The sequence below is a fragment of the Achroia grisella genome, unplaced genomic scaffold (assembly GCF_030625045.1).
Source record: "Achroia grisella isolate CSIRO2021 unplaced genomic scaffold, CSIRO_AGI_Agris_v1 utg460, whole genome shotgun sequence".
Classification (NCBI taxonomy): Eukaryota; Metazoa; Arthropoda; class Insecta; order Lepidoptera; family Pyralidae; genus Achroia; species Achroia grisella.
In genome coordinates this window covers 156,968-176,820 of record NW_026712870.1, presented here as the reverse complement: position 1 = coordinate 176,820, position 19,853 = coordinate 156,968, and the positions used below count along the sequence as shown (strand labels likewise).

Below are 19,853 nucleotides of genomic sequence, written 5' to 3'. Positions count from 1 at the left end.
TCATATTAGCGGCCTATTGACTTGTCTATGGCTTCTTTTTTTATTATGTAACTGGAAGAGCAAGGAATGGCCCACCTGATAGAAAGTGCCAACAGTAGTCTATAAATATGCACAGTACAAATGTAGCAGAGGGTACCCCACTTTTGGGTTTATACAAATATATTTGTTGAGACTGTTGAGAGTCGGTAGCGTTGTTCAGAATGTAATAATTCTAATTAATTATGTAAGTAATTGAGGTAATTAAATTAATTAGAAAAAGACGTATATTAATGCATACTAATATCTATTAATATGTCTGTTTATCTGGGCGTATCTTCGTTATTTTTTCACGACTAAACGGCTGAACATAACTTAATGAAATTTGACGTGAAGATAGATTGTAACACGACATATTTAATGAATATTATTACTATATATATGAATTAAAACGTCCGACTTATTATGTAGCTCATTGATTACTCGCTGTCAGAATGTCAAAAACAAATTAATATCTTTTCTTTAGAAGAAAACACAAATACATTTTCTTAATATTAAGAAATGTTTACATACGCATCAATTATGTAGGTATTTACAAAAAATATAGCAACGTATTTATATCAATTCACTAATACCCATTACAACAGCTTTGTTTAACTTTGGACTAGATGGCGCTGTGTGAATTATCTTGAGATATTATATTATATAGTACACACAGAAACCACCTATACCGATACAAACAACCGATACTTAAGAATACCGTTTTTACGAGTTTGTACAGTGCAAGGAATCGAACCTGCGACCACTAGAATTAAGGCGTTGTACTAAACCGCTAGACCACTGAGTTTGTTATATAATTAAGGACCCAGTCAGGCAGGCACCTAATATATAGTAAACAAAGACATATACGCTAAAACATATCTTCTATATATATACATATATATATATTATTATAAAGCTGAAGAGTGTTTGTTTGTTTGAACGCGCTAATCACAGGAACTACTAGTTAGAATTGAAAAATTATTTTTGTGTTGCATAGTCCATTTGTCGAGGCAAGCTCTAAGCTATACATTTTTTTTGTATATGATAATGAAATGGTGCACCCGCCTGCGCTAACGGTTTACGCTGGCGGGGCACCAGTGGAAGATGATAAGATGAGAATGAGGTCAGGTCAGTTAGCCCATCGTGATAAATTCATCTGGAATTTATCACGATGGTTTCTAGGGGGAACCGCGTGGAGGTCAACCTGACATGGTACATTGCTAGCAATGGGGTCGAGAGTCCACATTACTAGCAATACTTTTCCCCTCGCTATATAACATTACGCTACGACCAATAGGAGGAGAGTTGCAATGAAAAATATTGCAAAAGGTGGGGAAATGAAACACAGACGAAGTTGCGCGATTCAGCTAGCAGTAGCTGGTAGTAGTAGTCAATATATAGATATAATCATTATGCTGTTTTATTTGTTACAGGTCGTGTAGGGGCCACTGGTTGCTATGGCAACCGGATCTGAAACAAACCCCTGAAAGCGGTAGGTAAGTCCAAATATATTTCAGAAGTTAAAGTAATTACAGTTCTTCAGTAGCTTATAATTTATGGTGTCTACTTGTCTATTATCTATCTATATGTAGTAATTAGCTTTTACTAGCTTGCTTGCTTAGATGCCTACGTCATAGTAGCTTTATGCATGCAAAGTCTCAGCCCGATCGGTTTAAAATTGACAAAGTTTCATACAAGCTTTCATCCCCTTGGGGGTAGAATGAATCAAAATCCTTTCTTAGCGGATGCCTACGTCATAACATCTACCTGCATGCCAAGTTTCAGGCCGATCCGTCCAGTGGTTTGGACTGTGCGTTGATAGATCACTATGTCAGTCACCTTTGAGTCATATATATATATATATATATATATATATATATAGATTAGTTGTGACCACGGTTACTGATGTATAAGCTATGTCATTTTAAAGATTCATTAGAATCCATTCAGTAGTTCTTGCGTGAAAGAGTATATGAACATCCATCCATCTCTCATCAACTCAGAAACTTCCGCTTTTGTAATATTAGAAAGAATTATAATTACGAAGTAATTGTAGATATCATTACATACACAATAAAACATAGCCGCTGTCCGTCCCTATGTATGCTTAAATCTTTAAAACTACGCAACGGATTTTGGAGCAGTTTTTTTAATAGATAGAATGATTCAAGATGAAGGTTTATATGTATAATACATGTACACCCGGGCGAAGCCGGGGCGAGTAGGTAGTTATATATAAACATTACATTACATTAATTATATGAAAACAGATATGATACTTTTTCTGTAGGCAGTAAATATTTATCATAACAAACAACAGCGTAGTCGTATCGTCTGAAAACAAACTTTATTTTTAAACCTATATGAAAAGAACATAAATATATGATATTCAGTTAATATTTATGAGATATAAAATATATTATATATATATATATAATATATATTATATAGTGCTAATCGGTAGTTTGTATTCACACACCGCTTTCCTTCCGATGGTCGCGGGTTCGATTCCTCGCATGGCACACACATTTGTATTCATGAGTATGATTGTTTTTATCAGTCTGGGTGTTTTCTATGTATAATATGTATTTACAAACAAAAATATCTATGTATATGTATCAGTTGTCTAGTACCCATAACACAAGCTTTAGTAAGTTTATTTGAATAAATTGTGTGAATTTTCTAGATTACTATTATTATTATTATTATTATTATTATTATATATAATACTAGCTACTCGTACATGTATTATGCATGTAAAGCTTCCTCTTGAATCACTCTATCTATTAAAAACCGCTTCAAAATCCGTTCCGAAGTTTTAAAGATTTAAGCATACATAGGGACGGAGAGACAGCGACAGTGACTTTGTTTTATACTTTGTAATGATATCTAAAATATATTGTATATAGAAATATTCTTAGATATCTAAGATATATTTTCCAAATGTATGTGCACTATTAAGTATATGTATGTGTATGTATACATGTATTAATGTGTATATATGTTTATATATATATATATAGTATATATTGATATATGTCATATATATTTCATATATATTTATTACGTGCGTCACCTACCCTGTTCTTATTTTTATTTCTCTATCCACCTAAAGGTAGTCTGGAAGAGATTGCTTAGCGATATTTTGTATCAGTGTATATTTTCCATTTTAATTGTTTTTTTGTTTTTGTTCTGTAATTGGTGCAATAAAGAGTATAAAAAAAAATATTTCTTTAAAGTGCGAATATATTAGAATACATTCTTCTGTATAATAAAAAATCTGTTTTTGAAGTTTCAAAAATACAGACTTTTATATTAATCTACTAATATATAAAGTAAGACAGTTTGAAATCTATTTCTGAAACTATCAGTTGAATTTGAAAAGTTTTGAAAACTGAAAATTAGCGCTGTGAACTTTATACTACAGTATAAATGCTGAGTGGTCACATTCATCGTTACCAGTATGTTTTGGCTTTAAGCTGTATAATAAATATTAAATAAGATATATCTATACATACGAATAAAATTGGAGTGTCTGCTTGTAATATTGAAATAACCTTTTTACTACATGCATATTAATATAAATACGGTGCATACACAAAAAATAACATTTTTTTACAATTTGTGTCTGTCTGTCTGTTTGTTCCGGCTAATCTCTGAAATGGGTGGACCAATTTCGCGATGACGCGACTTCTATTGGCAGGTAGCTGACGTAATAAGGAGTAACTTAGCTACTTTTATTTTAGAAAAAATCTTTAATTAACTTTTTGTTAAATTCCACGCGAATGAAGGCGCGGGTACAGCTAGTTTATAATATTCGTAAGATACATAGATTATTTCCGTTAGGTCCCATGTACAATTAGATCAAGTTTGACGTGTATTTAGACAGATGTGTACACGGCATTGCTAGGACGTGACCTCGTAATTTGGGGCAACAAACACACACATATACTTACAAGTGATTATTGTTCCAAGTGGAAATTCCATATGAGTGTGTGAACAGGTGTCACAGTGTATTAGGTGGTATTATTGAAAATAACAAGTATTTAGGGGCTGTTCAAGTATTACGTAATCTCTATGGGGTTACTGTGCTTATTTTTTTGGGGGCTGTTCCAGTATTACGTAATCACTTTGGGGGGGAGGGGTACTGTGCTTATTTTTTTGGGGGCTGTTCAAGTATTACGTAATTACTATGGGGGGGGGGGGAGTTACTGTGCTTATTGTTTTGGGGGCTGTTCAAGTATTACGTAATTACTATGGGGGGGGGGGGGTAGGGGGTTACTGTGCTTATTTTTTGGGGGCTGTTCAAGTATTACGTAAACACTATGGGGGGGTTACTGTGTTTAATTTTTTGGGGGCTGTTCAAGTATTACGTAATCACTATAGGGGGGGTTAACTGTGCTTATTTTTTGGGGGCTGTTCAAGTATTACGTAATGTCTATGGGGGGGGGGGGGGGGTTACTGAGCTTATTTTTTGGGGGCTGTTCAAGTATTACGTAATATCTTTAGGGAGGGGGGGGGGGTTACTGTGCTTATTTTTTGGGGGCTGTTCAAGTATTACGTAATCACTATGGGGGGGGGGGTACTTTGCTTATTTTGGATGACGTGGAGTGTAGGGGAGTCCAGATGATGATTCGTCGTTGGCGTCGTCGGTAGTTATTTACTTTTTTACACGAATAAATCATGTAATTTAAAAATAAATTAATTTAAAAATGTCTACGTAAGCATGGGGTAACAGTACATATATAAATACATGTAAATAACAATCAAGTGACTTTTACAGATTATATATAACTAGTTGAACCCGCAGTTTCACCCATATGAAGTTTGTAGCCTATGTAGTATTCTGATGTACATTACTGTAAAGTTTCATCTAAATCCGTTCAGTAGTTTTTGCCTGAAAGAGTAACAACCAACCATACATCCATCCGTCTGTCCGTACTCATAAACTTTCGGGTTTGTAATATTAGTAAGATTTTTGAGTAAGATTGCGGAGGTAATCTACAGTAATACTTAATATTGTTGTAGATTTTACCTTCACCTTAATATTCTATTTAATAAACATAATAAACACTATTTTATAACATTCTAGATTTGCTGGAAGAAATCTCTTTTTAGAGATAAGCACGCCCTTGTACATTACACTTACTGTATATAATTTTATTTACTACTACCTGTACCCGCGACTTCGTCCGCTTGGATTTAACTTTATTTTTTTAAAAGAAAAGTAGCCTAAGTTACTCCTTATTGCATTAGCTACGTACCAAAAAAAGTCCCGTCAAAATCCGTCCAGCCGTTTCAAAGATTATCCGGAACAAACAAACCGACAAGCAGATAGACAAAAATTGTAAAAAATGTTATTTTGGTTTATGTACCGTATTTACATTCATATGCATGTAGTAAAAGACGGTTATTTCAATATTACAAACAGACACTCCAATTTTATTTATATGTATATAGATGTGTGTGTACAATAAAGTATAAAGAACAATCAGGTGGTGAAGCAATATATACAATTATTCATGCAAACATAATTCACATACACGTACAATAACGTCATTAAACATAATAACATTCAAATTACTGCGTCCTCCAAGCGTCTATAATATGATAAAATGGATTCATTTTGCCTAATCCAGCCTCAACAGAAACCTGTTTTACAATTTAAATCGTTCAATGATTTTCTCCTGACTTGAAATCGTAACAAGTCGGGTGCAGAAAAAATTGCCGCGCATTTCTTGATGAGTGTGAATAAATTTCATACGCGATTACATTTATATCGTCAGGTGATTACTGTAATTTCTTGTATAAAGAAATAAATTTTGTCTTTAAGGCTATGCTATCGTCGTAGTCGATCTCTTATTGTATTTTACTGATAAAGGCTATAACAGAATAGCAGTCAGGGTGGACTCACTGCCCTCCCTGAGTTATAGACCGTTTTGTCTCATTCATTAGTTTTTAAATTATATTATCCTATGGGTAATAGTTCTATTGTGTAAAAAGTTTCGGTTTGAGACAAATAAAGATTATTATTATTTTTTTTTTATATATATATTATATATCTCCCATTGATGGGGTAATAGACTGATCATTGCGGGTAAAAATCACCAAACAATGACAGTATAAATGATGAATGATGAGGATGGATAATTTTTAAGTGGGAGACAAAAATTTGGGGACTACTACTACAAGTGTTTAATATTACAGCTTTTTGGAGAAGGATGAAAGTAGGTGGTTATTATTATTATATTATATATCTCCCATTGATGGGGTAATAGACTGATCATTGCGGGTAAAAATCACCAAACAATGACATGAAATGATAAATTATGAATGATGAGGATGGATAATTTTTAAGTGGAGGACAAAAATTTGCGGGTTATTCTACAAGTGTTTAATGTTACAGCTTTTTGGAGAAGGATGAAAGTAAGTTGGTGACGTTGTAATATCTTCAGGCTAGTGTGTAGGGATGTTGGGATGACACCTGTGGACGAGATAATAATTGGGAGAGTTATTATTATTATTGTTATTATTATTATTATCACCTCGGTCGGCTCGGTTAACGGTCGGAATTTTAACACTAAGAGAGAAGATCGTAACGCTTCCAGTAGCGGTGGTCAGGTTTCCGCACTGAATATTTGTGGTCACACACATGCCAATGGTAGCGGAATTAAACAAAATAATATAAATCAATTAAGTAATTACAATAATGCAATCTGTTCAGACACGCTGGCCCCATCCCATCTACATGGAACCAACAACAGAGCTGGTGCAGCGTGTGAAGCGGCTGAAAAAGCCAAAGCATGTAAAAACAGGCGTGATTCCGAATATGATTTTGTCCCATTCGGTGTCGAGACTCTTGGTCCGTGGGTTCCTAGCGCTATAAGACTTTTCAAAGAAATAACAAAAGGTTAGCCGACATCACAGGAGATCGAAGCTGGCAGCTACCTTGGACAAAGAATTAGTGTAGCTATTCAAAGGGGGAACGCTGCCAGTATCTTCGGAACCTTGCGTAAAGGGACTCCTTTTAATAATATATTTTAGTTATTATATTTTATATTATATTTTGTCTCAAATCTATTATATTTATTTTAACCAACTACTTTTTTCAAATTCAAATTCAAAAAAACATTTATTCATGTAAGACATTTTAGCCGCTTATGAACGTCAAGTTTTTACATTATATTTTTTTCCCTACCGTCCAGTGCGGTCCAATTGAGAAGAACTGACAAGAAAATCAATTGAATTACTTATTTTTTTAAAAGCCAGTTTATTTACAATCTATAGATATTTATATAGGTGTCTATGTCTAACATTAAATGAAAATCCCGTGCATGATGCATTGCGCTAGAGGGCGCCGCATAGTAAACATTGGCTCCGCGTTAATTATCTTTATAAAATACAAACCAAGCTTATTTAATCAAAATTTATTAAATATAAGTTAACAAGTTAATTAATTATAATTGGATATTATTTTTGAGTGTAAATTGTGGATCGAAGTGCCAAACAAAAAACAACATACGAAGTACCGGATGAGTGAATAAAAGGACACTTACTTGAATCGTAGTGAGTACTATGCATCCATATAAACACTAAAATAAACCTGTATTAATCACATAATAACAGTGAAAATAATCTACACAAATAAAAAATAACACTACAAACTATCTCCATACGCAGAATATTTAAATACCGTCAATAGTACTCACAACTAACAGAACACGATAAACTGACCTTTGGACTTTAATACGATTCCATTAGAGAGGAGTGTAACGACAAGAAATTGTAACTCAATACAAAGGAATCGGTATTTTTACTGCTTATGATAATACATTGTTGGTTCAGTTTGTAACTGGCACGAAAAAACTTTTGCGCCGATATATATATATATATATCTACAAAATAATACAATTAACGAATTAGAAATACAAATAGAGGATAAAAACGATAGCATTAGGACATACGAGAAATTAATATGTAATATTGACATAAAATTGAAGGAAAAGGAAAGATTAGTACAAACATTAGTAGAGGAACAGGAACAGAATAGTATAGAATTTGAAAAGATATGTAAAGAAAATCAACTTTTAAAGAAATGTTTGGCAGACAAAGAAGCCGTTATTATAAACTTACAAAATGATCTCATTACTATGGAAACATTCAACAGTAAAGTAAATGACGACTACGAGGAAGCCGTGAACATAAACAACAAGATATTAACTCCCTATAAAAAACAATTAAATGATATAAATGTTCAAAATAGATTACTACAGATTAAATTGAACCAAATCACAGAGAGTTATAACAACCTTAAAAGACCAATTTGGAATCCAGGAAGAAGCCAATTACAAGTTTTATAGGCAGTAAACTACATAAAAACAGAAAACTTTTTAAAAAATTAGACGGCAGGCTAAAGTTATCAAAAAGATACATAAAGAATATATAAAATTAAAAAGAGGATCAGCCCACCCAAACCTAATTATAACAAATAATCCAAAAATAAGAAATATTCAAAATAAATATATAGACAAAATAGACATTGATATTAATAATTTAAACAATCGGAAACAAGGAAAACTTTTAATTTTCTCTGATGAAACAGGACGAGGAGTAGGCGAGTATTTTAAGCTTTGACGTCACTAACATATGTAAACCCTATGCTAGTACTGATAAAATATTGGAAAACTTTAGGAAATATGTTTTGGGTTACGGAAAAAATGACTTGGTTATTATATTGATTGACGAATTCAGTATAAAAATATATAAATATCCTCATTTTTATAATATCTTACATACTGATAGCTCCCGTGAATATGGAATAATGTTTGTAAGTTTAAAGTATAATAAAAGGAACGACTTACATATATATGATATTAATAAAAAGTTATATTCTTTAGCTACCAATTATAATAAAATAAAATACATTGAATCAAATGATGATAATGAGGGTATCCTTCCACGTAACAGGAAGATAATGTCAAATATGATCAACAATAAGTTTCAAAATTCATCTTCACTCAGCTTTCTCAAGTATCATAGTGAAGAATACAACCCTGAAACCCAAAATTTTACAATGCTGCCTCCACTAAGGATGAAGAAATAATAATTTTACATTCTAATGTACAAAGCATGAATAATAAAATAGAAGACATTGAATTATTAACAAACAGTATGAATTGTGATGTGATGTGTTTAAGTGAAACTTGGTGTCCGGTTGCAAATTAATATAATAAATATTAATAACTTTCAATTAGTATTTTTGCAGAAGAAAAAATAAGCATGGCGGTATTGCCATATATGTCAGAAATGAAATGAAATATCGCACACACATGCCAATGGAACTAAGTCATCAAATACTATAATTGTTTGTATATACCGAAAATATATTTTACGACACGATTTCTAAAGTTTTAAATAAAATCAGTAAAGAAAATAAACAAATAGTTTTGTTAGGTGACTTCAATTTAGACTTCCAACTTAAAAGTAAACATTTAAAAGACTTTAAAATAATACTAAATAATTTCGGCATGAAACACGTTCTTATCAAAGGCCCCATCTTGTATAGATAATTTTGTAACTAATTTTCATGACAAATCTAAAAGCAGAGTTCTAGACTATAAAATATCAGATCATAATGTTATTAAACTTACATGTAAATCAAAACATAATGGTAAAAAGGATGTTAATAATATTTTTATAGGACGTAATTTCTCTAAAAGTAACTGTTATTATTTTCACTATCTAGTAAACACTGACAAACATTTTTATGATGAAGTAAATAATTGTATTGACTCAAATAAAAAAGCTGAGATTTTTATACTTGGATTAAAATATTTTTATGATATCGCTTTCCCTAAGAAGAAAATTTATGTAAGAAAAAACCAATCTAGATGGGAAACCAAAGGAATACTCAAATCAAAGGACACTTTAAATAAACTCGAATTATTACAATGCATTTACCCATCCAATAGACGAAAACAAAAAATCAATAAATTCAAAAAATGTTTAAAAAAAGTAATGGTAACTGCGAAAAAAATACAGATATCATATAAAATTAAACAATCCAATAACAAGATAAAAGAATGCTGGAATATAATTTCTAAGTTGACGCGAAACAATGGAAAACAATTCTCAAAAGGTGATTGACAAAATTAAAACAGAAAATGGAACAGTTGCTACCATTTTAATCGCAAATTTTTTAAATAATTTTTACTGTAATGTTAGAGAAAAAATAAGCAATACTGTAAAGATGGACAAAATAAAATGCACCCATGATAAAAAAACCATGTACATCACTAACTTTTCATGTTACTTTACAAGAATTGGAATATATTATGCGCTATAAAGTCTAAAAAATCTAAAGATATTTATGACATGGATTATAGAATAATTGAATAATATTAAATAATGACAAATTAATTAATTTATTACTTATTGTTGTAAATTCATGTATTGACGAAGGAGTATTCCCGGATGTTTTCAAATTTGGCAGGTGACTGAAGAACCTACAAATTATCGTCCAATATGATTTTGCAAAAAATTATGAAACAATATTAAAGAAATATATGGTGCAGTATTTCTAATCTCTTCAAACAAACAATATGGTTTTAGGGAACGTCGACAGGTATGGCAATTACTAACACCATGGAATTTATACCAGATAAATCTATGAAATGCGGTAGCATTTTTTGTGACTTAAAGCCTTTGACTGTTTGAGACATGACATATTATTTGATAAATTAGATTACTATGGACTTAGACATAATGCTATTAAAATAATATATTTTAAATAACAGAAAACAGATTATTATATTTTATATTATATTTTGGTTCTCTTATATATCTATTATATTTATTTTAACCAACTACTTTTTAAAATTCAAATTCAAAAATCATTTATTCATGTAGGACATTTTAGCCGCTTATGAACGTCAAGTTTTTACATTATATTTTTTTCCTTCATTGTCCTGGGGTCTCAATTGAGGCAACAAAAAAGAGCTAAGAATTATCGGAATCCATAGACGCACCTCTGTGAGACCGTATTTCATTGAACAGCGTATAATGACAGTTACAATTGTTCATATACTATTCCTTGTTAGACATACATCATAATTGAATTACTTATTTTTTTAAAACGAAATGGACATAGTTTATTTAAAACAAGGTATTTACTTAAAAATAAAAATGTACTAACTATAAAACAATTAACATCAACAGAATTTATATAGGTCCTTTTTACAATGTCTATGTCTAACATTTTCCATTAAGTGACTTTTATTACTATGTTATATACAATTTAATATATTATTTTGAATACTTAAAATTATAATTGTGATATAGTTATCTTGAAAATGTATGAACAACTAAAGTAATATGAATATGAATATGAACAACTATTGCCATGCACGCTCGTCATTCAAGTAATCGTTATCGCGCTAATTCTTTGGTATCTTATTGTAAGATATATATATGTGGATTAATAGTATATATATAGATGTTGTAAAGGCATACATCTACAGATTTATAGCCAAAGAGTGACTTGAACAGGGACAGATTAATTTTTGACATTTCTAACAAAGAACATAGAAAACTTTGATCAAATAATTACGTAAAAGTGAAGTTTGCAAAGTACTTTAAAGTTCTTGGAAATTCCTGACGGGTTCTATAAATTCTTGATTGATGGTTCATTAGTATTATTCTATATATAAATACGTGAAGCAAAAATGTTGTACCCCTTTTTACGAAAATTGTAATTGCGTACACTTATTTCGATCGAAGAGTTTGTTTGTTTGAACGCGCTAATCTCAGGAACTACTGGTTCGAATTGAAAAATTCTTTGTGTTGAATAGTCTATTTTTTGAGGAAGGCTTTAAGTTATATAACATTACGCTGCGATCAATAGGAGCTGAGCCGCAATGAAAAATATTGTCGTTCGAAGTTTGTTTGTAAGAACCCGCTAATCTCAGGAACTACTGGTTCGAATTGAAAAATTATTTTTGTGTTGTATAATCCATTTGTTGAGGAAGACTTTAAGCTATATAACATTACGCTGCGACCAATAGGAGCTGAGCTGCAATGAAAAATATGTAAAAGGTGGGGAAATTAAACGCAGACGAAGTTACGCGGGTCACCTCGTAGTATATATATAGAAGAGTTCCGAATGCTAATGGTTTTTCATGTATGAAAACACACGCATTACTCTTTTGTTTATTGCCTATGCGACTGCCGGTACTTGTGATTATAGAAGTATAGTTTTTGACAGTAGAACCTATATACATCTCATTCTACAAACTACATACTTATGTCCCGAGACTTCGTCCTTAGGGAATTTAACTATATTTTTCTAAAATAAAAGAATTTTCTAAAATAAAAGCAGCCTAAGTTACATCAGCTATCTGCCAAAATAAATCTCGTCAAAATCGGTCCAGCAATTTCAGAGATTAGCCAATAAACAGACAGATAAAAATTGTAAAAAATGTTATTTTGGTATATACCGTATTTATATTCATATGCATGTAGTAAACACGTTATTTCAATATTACAAATCAACACTCCAATTTTATTCATATGTATAGATGTATAGATTAATTGTCGTCGAATTTCGACTACTAGTAATTATAGTTACTTAAGTATACGTATATATACGTTATTCCTACTATTTTAATTGTAAGATATTCCATTGATGTAATTAGTTTTCAACAATTTGACTTATAAAGACGATTATCACAAATTGTCGGTTTCTTCCATCATTGTGTCTAATTGGATTTAGTTAAACTTTACATCTAGCTACACTGTCTTTTGATTTTGAATCTTTATTAAATACAAACTAGAATCATTTTTTTTACAGTATATATCTTCTGTTTCATATGATATCTCTTGTCTCTCTTCTGTGTACATCTTCTTAGTTCTATTTTATCTAGAGTACTTTGTGAAACCAATTCGGTTCTCGTATTTTGTGCATACATTTAATTCTAATTTAAATTAATTTTCATTTAATTTATGAATATATAGAAATGTCAAATCTACCGCCAGTTCGGAGTGATTTCGAGATGAGAAGAACTGACAAGAAACTCAGCTCGTATTCTTTTCAATTAAATATTGTACATGTTTACAATAATACAAATACATTTTTAAATACAAATTGAGAAGAATAGAGTGACCATCAGCATATGCCTGACCTAACGTAACCTGAACAGACCAGTCCCCATAGGCAGCACCCGTTCACGAGTATGTATTTTTTATTATTAATTGTATGCATTTCTGAACTGATATTACAAATAGGGAAATTTTGTCTTTTTGTTTATTATGAATTATAAATGAATAAGTTCTTTCAACAATACAAAGATTATTGCAAATATCAGGAGCTGTATTTCCAAAATAATTAAAGTAATTTCCACAATAACTGCGCTTTTGTAAATTTAGTAGCGTAGTATTATATACATTTGTGTCATCATCATCGCCTTGCCTTTATCCCATTATTTGGGGTCGGTGCAGTATGTCATTCTCTTCCACTGATCTCTATCGGCCATCAAATCTGAGCGTACTTTCCTTTTATTCATATCATTTTTTACACAATCCATCCATCTTTTTTTAGGGCGTCCTCTCCCTTTCCATCCATCCACATTCATATACACTTTCCTTAACAGGACTAGACATGATCAATATACATATATGTATTGTTTTATATATGAGTATTATTAATAATAATATTTACAGTTCCAAAATCAACGGTAAAACTTATAAACTCTTAATAGCTATATATTTAAACTTGCAGAGTTCCCTTTTAAGAACTCAATCAACTGCCTTATATACATAAAATGTGGAATGGCCTAACAGAAAGCAATTATCTCGACTTCTAGCGTTTCAAATTCAACGCCACTAAGTGTTCTGCTGCTTGCATAAATTCACAAGATTTACATTTATTTAACGACAGACGATCTCAGTTTAAAGAGTTCCAGCTTAAGTAATATTCATTATCTTATACTTTATTGGTTTTAATTATGTGCTCTCCATTTTCTTTTAACACCTCACTGGTATTCATTAATTTAATGAGTTTACTGTTAATACATTTACACACAAACAATTTACATGTACATGTTACAATATCTAGTTTAGGTTGTCAGGGATTCAATGTGAGAACGCTGGATTATTCAACTTTCATCCATTCAGTTATTCAATCATCTACTTCTTTATCCCATTTATTTGCAGTCATTCTTTTTTCTTCACGATTCAATATTCTTTATTTGTGAAACATGCGTGATTACGTCGCATTTTGATGACGCGCGTTCGCAGTCATCTCGTTATTTACTCCCTTTCTTACTATATCATCTTTCACACAGTCCATCCATCTCTTTTTCGGCCTTAGTTATTTAGTATTAACTTTAATTGCTCCTTTTACTTTAAATGTTGTAATATAATTTTTATTTTTGACATAATGTATTTATTGACTTAATAACTTTCTTTATTTATCTTATTAGCTGATCCGGGGTCCGAATAGAAGAATAAGCATTAAAAAAACTAAAATATTAAAAGAATCGACTGTTAGGCGTTAGAAGTTCGCCGCTGTAGTATGTAGTGTTGTAATGTAAATGCTATATACAAATAATTTTTTTTTTTATTATTATTAGTATTAATTTAATTTTATTTTTATTATATTATTATTATTATTTTTTTCCCAAAAATTCTCATCTCCCCTCTTAAGGAGAGGAGATGGCAACATACAGATATATAGATGATAGCAATATATAGCAAGAATAAGTTTATTTGCGGACAACGTTATAATTTTAATTTTCATACTGCTTTCTTGATATATGATAGCGTAGCGGCTTTTGTATTGATTGCCGCATGCATCCTTATGTAAAGTGCGAATACTGTAACTACCATATAGTAATTTTTATAGCTGTGACGTGGTCGTGTGGAATGAGTAGTCATGCTCACTAAAATGTCCAGACATGTGGCGGCGTGGTGGGCCGGGTCAATGGGCTCCCTAAAATATGGTCGAGCGCAGTGATGGCTGGCTCATCCGTCATACTCGTGAACGAGTGCTGCTTGTAGGGACTGGTCTGCTCTTATCACTACGACTGATTTAATCTTATTGCATATTCATATTTGACCCAAAAAATTTGTGCTTGTTGGTAGTTTGTATTCATACGTTTCGACTTGTATATGTAAACTTACAAGGATTATTTAAAAGAGCAACACACAAGTTTCTTGCTCGTTCTTCTTGTGATGAGACAGCTTTCCGAACGAGTGGTAGATAAAAACAAATTGTAATGACTATTCAAAAGTGCTTAAATTAAGTTTATTTGAATAAATGATTTTCTATTCTATTCTATTCTATACCCCCGGCAGAAGCACAGTCGGCCGGAGTTCGTCGTGGTCGTGGGTTTGATTTCTCGGACGGCACAAACATTTGTATTCCTGGGTATGATTATTTGTATCGGTCTGGGTGTATTCTATGTACATTATGTATGTAGTTACGAAAAAAAAATCTATGTATTTGTATCAGTTATCTATCTATCTAGCAAGCTTCTGGCTAGCTTAGCTTGGGTCTAGATGGCGCTGTGTAAATTGTACTGAGATTATTATTGTTATTATAATTATATATAGTATTAGCTACTCTAGCTACTCTCCCCGGCTTCGCACGGGTGTACATGTCATATATGTAAACCGCTTCAAAATCCGTTGCGTTGTTTTAAAGATTTAAGCATACATAGGGACGGACAGACAGCGACAGCGACTTTGTTTTATGCTATGTAATGATTGGTCCCAATAAAAAGATAACTATTAGTGTTTTGTTCCTTCCTTTTAAATTAAGGAAACAGCCCAAGGAAAAGGACAATAAGTGTCACGTTTTTGTGAATATACTGGTACATATTATACATATATATGTTTGATCCCGTGGAGTCACGAACGCGGATCCCGTTACATCTCAAACCCGTGGGAAATTTCTAAAATTCTTTCCTCGAAGGGATGTCATATAGGGTTGTATATTATACACAAGGTATAATACCTGTAATATATTAGCTGTGACAGCTATCGTATGATTAAATTTTTATTACGTACATATTTATTAAATATGATATATGAGAACGCAGTATCTTAGTGGTTTACTCCTCCGACTTCGAACTCATAGGTTTTTTTGTTCCTATGGATGATTAGTTAGATAGTTATTCTGGCGGGGTACTAGTGGAGGATGATAAGATGAACATGAAGTCAGGTCAGTTAGCACACCATGGTAAATTTATTGTCAATTTAACACGATAATTCCAGGGGGAAACGCAAGGAGGCCAATCTGGCATGGTGGATTGCTAGCAGTGGGGTAAGCAGGGGTAAGCTCATGCTTACCTACTACTTAATAATCTAACATTAGGTGAGCCTCAAGCTTGTTTGTGCCCTATACTCCAACCCCTCATTACTCAATACCTGGCATGGTGGATTGCTAGCAGTGGGGTAAGCAGGGGTAAGCTCATGCTTACCTACTACTTAATAATCTAACATTAGGTGAGCCTCAAGCTTGTTTGTGCCCTATACTCCAACCCCTCATTACTCAATGTGACACTTTATCGATCCCTGAAGAAACTTTACATTTCGAATTAATAGTTCCTAAGAATATCGCGTTTAACCAAACGAACGAACAAACTCGTAAATAATATGATATATATTAATACTTGAAGCAAAAACTTTGTACCCCTTTTAATGAAATTTGCGCGAACGGAGGCGTATGAAATTTCGCACACTAGTTTATATAGAGGAGTGGAGAATGCTATTTTTTTTTTAAATGTATTCATTTATACATATAAATAAAATTAGAGTGTCTGTCTGTAACATTGAAATAACTGTTTTTTACTACATGCATATGAATGTAAATACGGTACATACACCAAAATAAAATTTATTACAATTTTTGTCTGTTTGCCTGTTCCGGCTAATCTCTGAAATGGCTGGACCGATTTTGACAGGACTTTTTTGCCAGGTAGCTGATGTAATAAGGAGTACTTTAGGCTACTTTTATTTTAGATAAATAAGTTAAATTACACACGGTCGAAGTCGCGGGTACGGCTAGTTATACAATAAAATTACATTCAATCAATAAAAAAGCATTACACACACTACCATACATTTGACTTTATTTATTGTTAAGCACTACCACATATTTGACACACATACACACGCATATCTCTTATTTATTGTTAAGTCTGTGGTTAACTTGAGAATAGATAATAATAATAATAAAACTCTTTATTGTGCATAAAAGAAACAAATAATTACAAATAGGAAATAAAAAAAGAAGTATATGCAAACAAAAAGCGGCCTTATCGCTTAAAGCAATCTCTTACAGACAACCAGGGAGATAGAAGCATTGGGTAAGGGAAAGGTAGGTGGCACACTATAAAAAGTTAGAGTTAGTTAAATAGATTTGTTTGTCTTTAATATTATGTCTATAGTCTTTGTCAATAGAACCTTAACAATGTTCAAACTTATAATTTTAATTAATTATGGTCGAGTTTCGACCGCTGGGCGACCACTAGATTTAATTAAATAGTTGTAATACTGAAAACCTATAATGCAGAAACGTATAATTTAAATTAATTAGGGTTGATTCGACCACACCACTGGGCGGTCATCAGTAGAGTTAATTAATTGAAACCTAACTCCAAACTCGAAAAGTCGTGACGGCATTCCTTCACTATTTAATTCAAATTCAAATTCAAAAATCACGTAGAACATTTTAGCCGCTTATGAACGTCAAATTGTTTACATTATAACTAGCTGTCCCGACAAATGCTGTTTTGCCTTAAAATAAAAAAAAAAATTAGGGGTAGACTACCCCTTACATTTAGGGGGATGAAAAATAGATTGGCTGATTCACAGACCTAATTACGCTCACAAAATTTCATGAGAATCGGTCAAGCCGTTTCGGAGGAGTATGTGAACGAAAACTGTGACACGAGAATTTTATATATAAGATTTTAATTCCTTTCCTACCGCTGGACGGTATTCAGTATATACATCCAATTTAGAAGAACTGGCTGGAAACTCAATTGAATTACTTTTTTTTAAAGCCAGTTTATTGACAATTAATTATAACAATGACATTAGGTATTTTCCAATTCCTTGAACCTTGGGAATGTGTGCAGAAGATGGCAACTAGTGTTGTGAGGATCGTCTATCTTTTTCTCGCAGTTTCAATATGGTAGAGCGGCGTCTTTGTCTCGCGCAGCATCCGTATCGATCCATGCCCCGCCCTTGACCTTCAATGGTGCGGGATAAACAGCCCTGACCTTGTATGCGATGAGTCTTGCGTTACTTAACGGCCCTATCATATTATTAAGATATCCCATCTTACTAGTCATATATTTTTTATGATCATGGTTAAATGTTTGACGTAACATGTAATATATGGTTTATGATTATCTAACATAATATCACGTATGTTTATAGTTATTTTAATTATCAATCAATCATATTTTCACGACTGATATCAGATATGGGGTAATCAAATTACTTCAAAAATTATTTCATGTAATCCAAATTCAAATTCAAAATATCTTTATTCATGTAGGTCTATTACAGACTCTTATGATATGTTAAATCTACATACTATAAATTCGGAATGATTTTGAGATGAGAAGAACTGACAAGAAACTCAGCTCGTATTCATTTCAAATAAATGTTGTACATGTCTACAATAATACAGATTCTTTTTTAAATTCATATTTTGGAGAATAGTGTTCACCAGCATATGCTATTGCAAAAGCAAATAGTATAATCAGTGTTCGTAACCCGAACAGACCAGTCCCCACAAGCAGCATTAGAGAAGTCAATACCTACAAGCACCCGTTCACGAGTATGACGGATGAGCCAGCCATCATTGAACTCAATCATATTAGAGGGAGCACATTGACATGTAGGACAGTTTAGCCGCTTATGAACGTTTAGTTTTTTGTATTAATATGTTTTTCTCTACCGTCGTTAGTATACATACTTACAGATTGGATTGAGAAGAACTGGCAAGAAACAAGAGTGTTTTTTATACCTATGTAGGTGTCTAGACCTAACGTTAAATCCAGTGCATGAACAACTATTCCCATGCCCATTTGTCATTTATGTATGTAATCATCTAGTAATAGGAATGGTTTAGTTTATTTAGTAATAGTAATCGTTTAGTAAGAGAAATCGAACCCGCGACCATCGGAAGTAAGACGGTGTGCTAAACCAGTAGACCACCGAGGCCGTCAATAAGGTACAAAATTGCTACCTCTAGTTCACAAGTTTGTGTTAACACAGTTAATTGTCGGATGTCAAGTTTAATTAACCCGGCGTTTAGCCAGGAAATGTTATGGGGTTACAAAATATTTGCGTAAAACGAGACGCATAGGGTGAACAACCCTCGTTTAAAGGAATTTAACCCTACATTCGGTGGTGTCAAACAAACACCTCTAAAACCGGGATTAGGACACGATTGCAATGTGCTAACTTGTGTATTATGTTATGTACATAGAAAGCACCTAGAACGATACGAACAATCATACACATGAATAGAAATGTTTGTGCCGTGCAAGGAATCCAACCCGCGACCATCGGAAGTGATGTGGTGTGCTCAATTGCTAGACCACCGAGGTACCTCTTGTTCCTCAGTATTGAATCACGAACTTTGAAATGAAAATACCCTAGACTGCTGTTATTAAACACAATAGAGGAGTTTTGGTAGTGTTATCATATAAAACTGAAGAATGAAATTATTAAGCATTAATTGCATCCGCGACATCATTCGCAATAAAATTTAACTTTATTTCTCTAAAACAAATGATTTTTTCTAAAATAAAAGTTAC

The 19,853-nt window shown here is 32.3% G+C and overlaps 1 protein-coding gene across 2 annotated transcripts in view; it reads left to right on the top strand.

Moving 5' to 3' along the window:
* Positions 1 to 19,853, top strand: part of LOC131845212 (uncharacterized) — a 203,962-nt gene that overhangs the window by 92,026 nt on the left and 92,083 nt on the right. Inside the window, exon 2 of one of the 2 annotated variants that reach the window (XM_059194255.1) lies at positions 1,452 to 1,510. The gene's annotated coding sequence lies outside the window, so the exon portion shown is untranslated. Of the gene's footprint in view, positions 1 to 1,451; positions 1,515 to 19,853 lie in introns of both variants that reach the window. The other variant, XM_059194254.1, reaches the window with a different exon arrangement.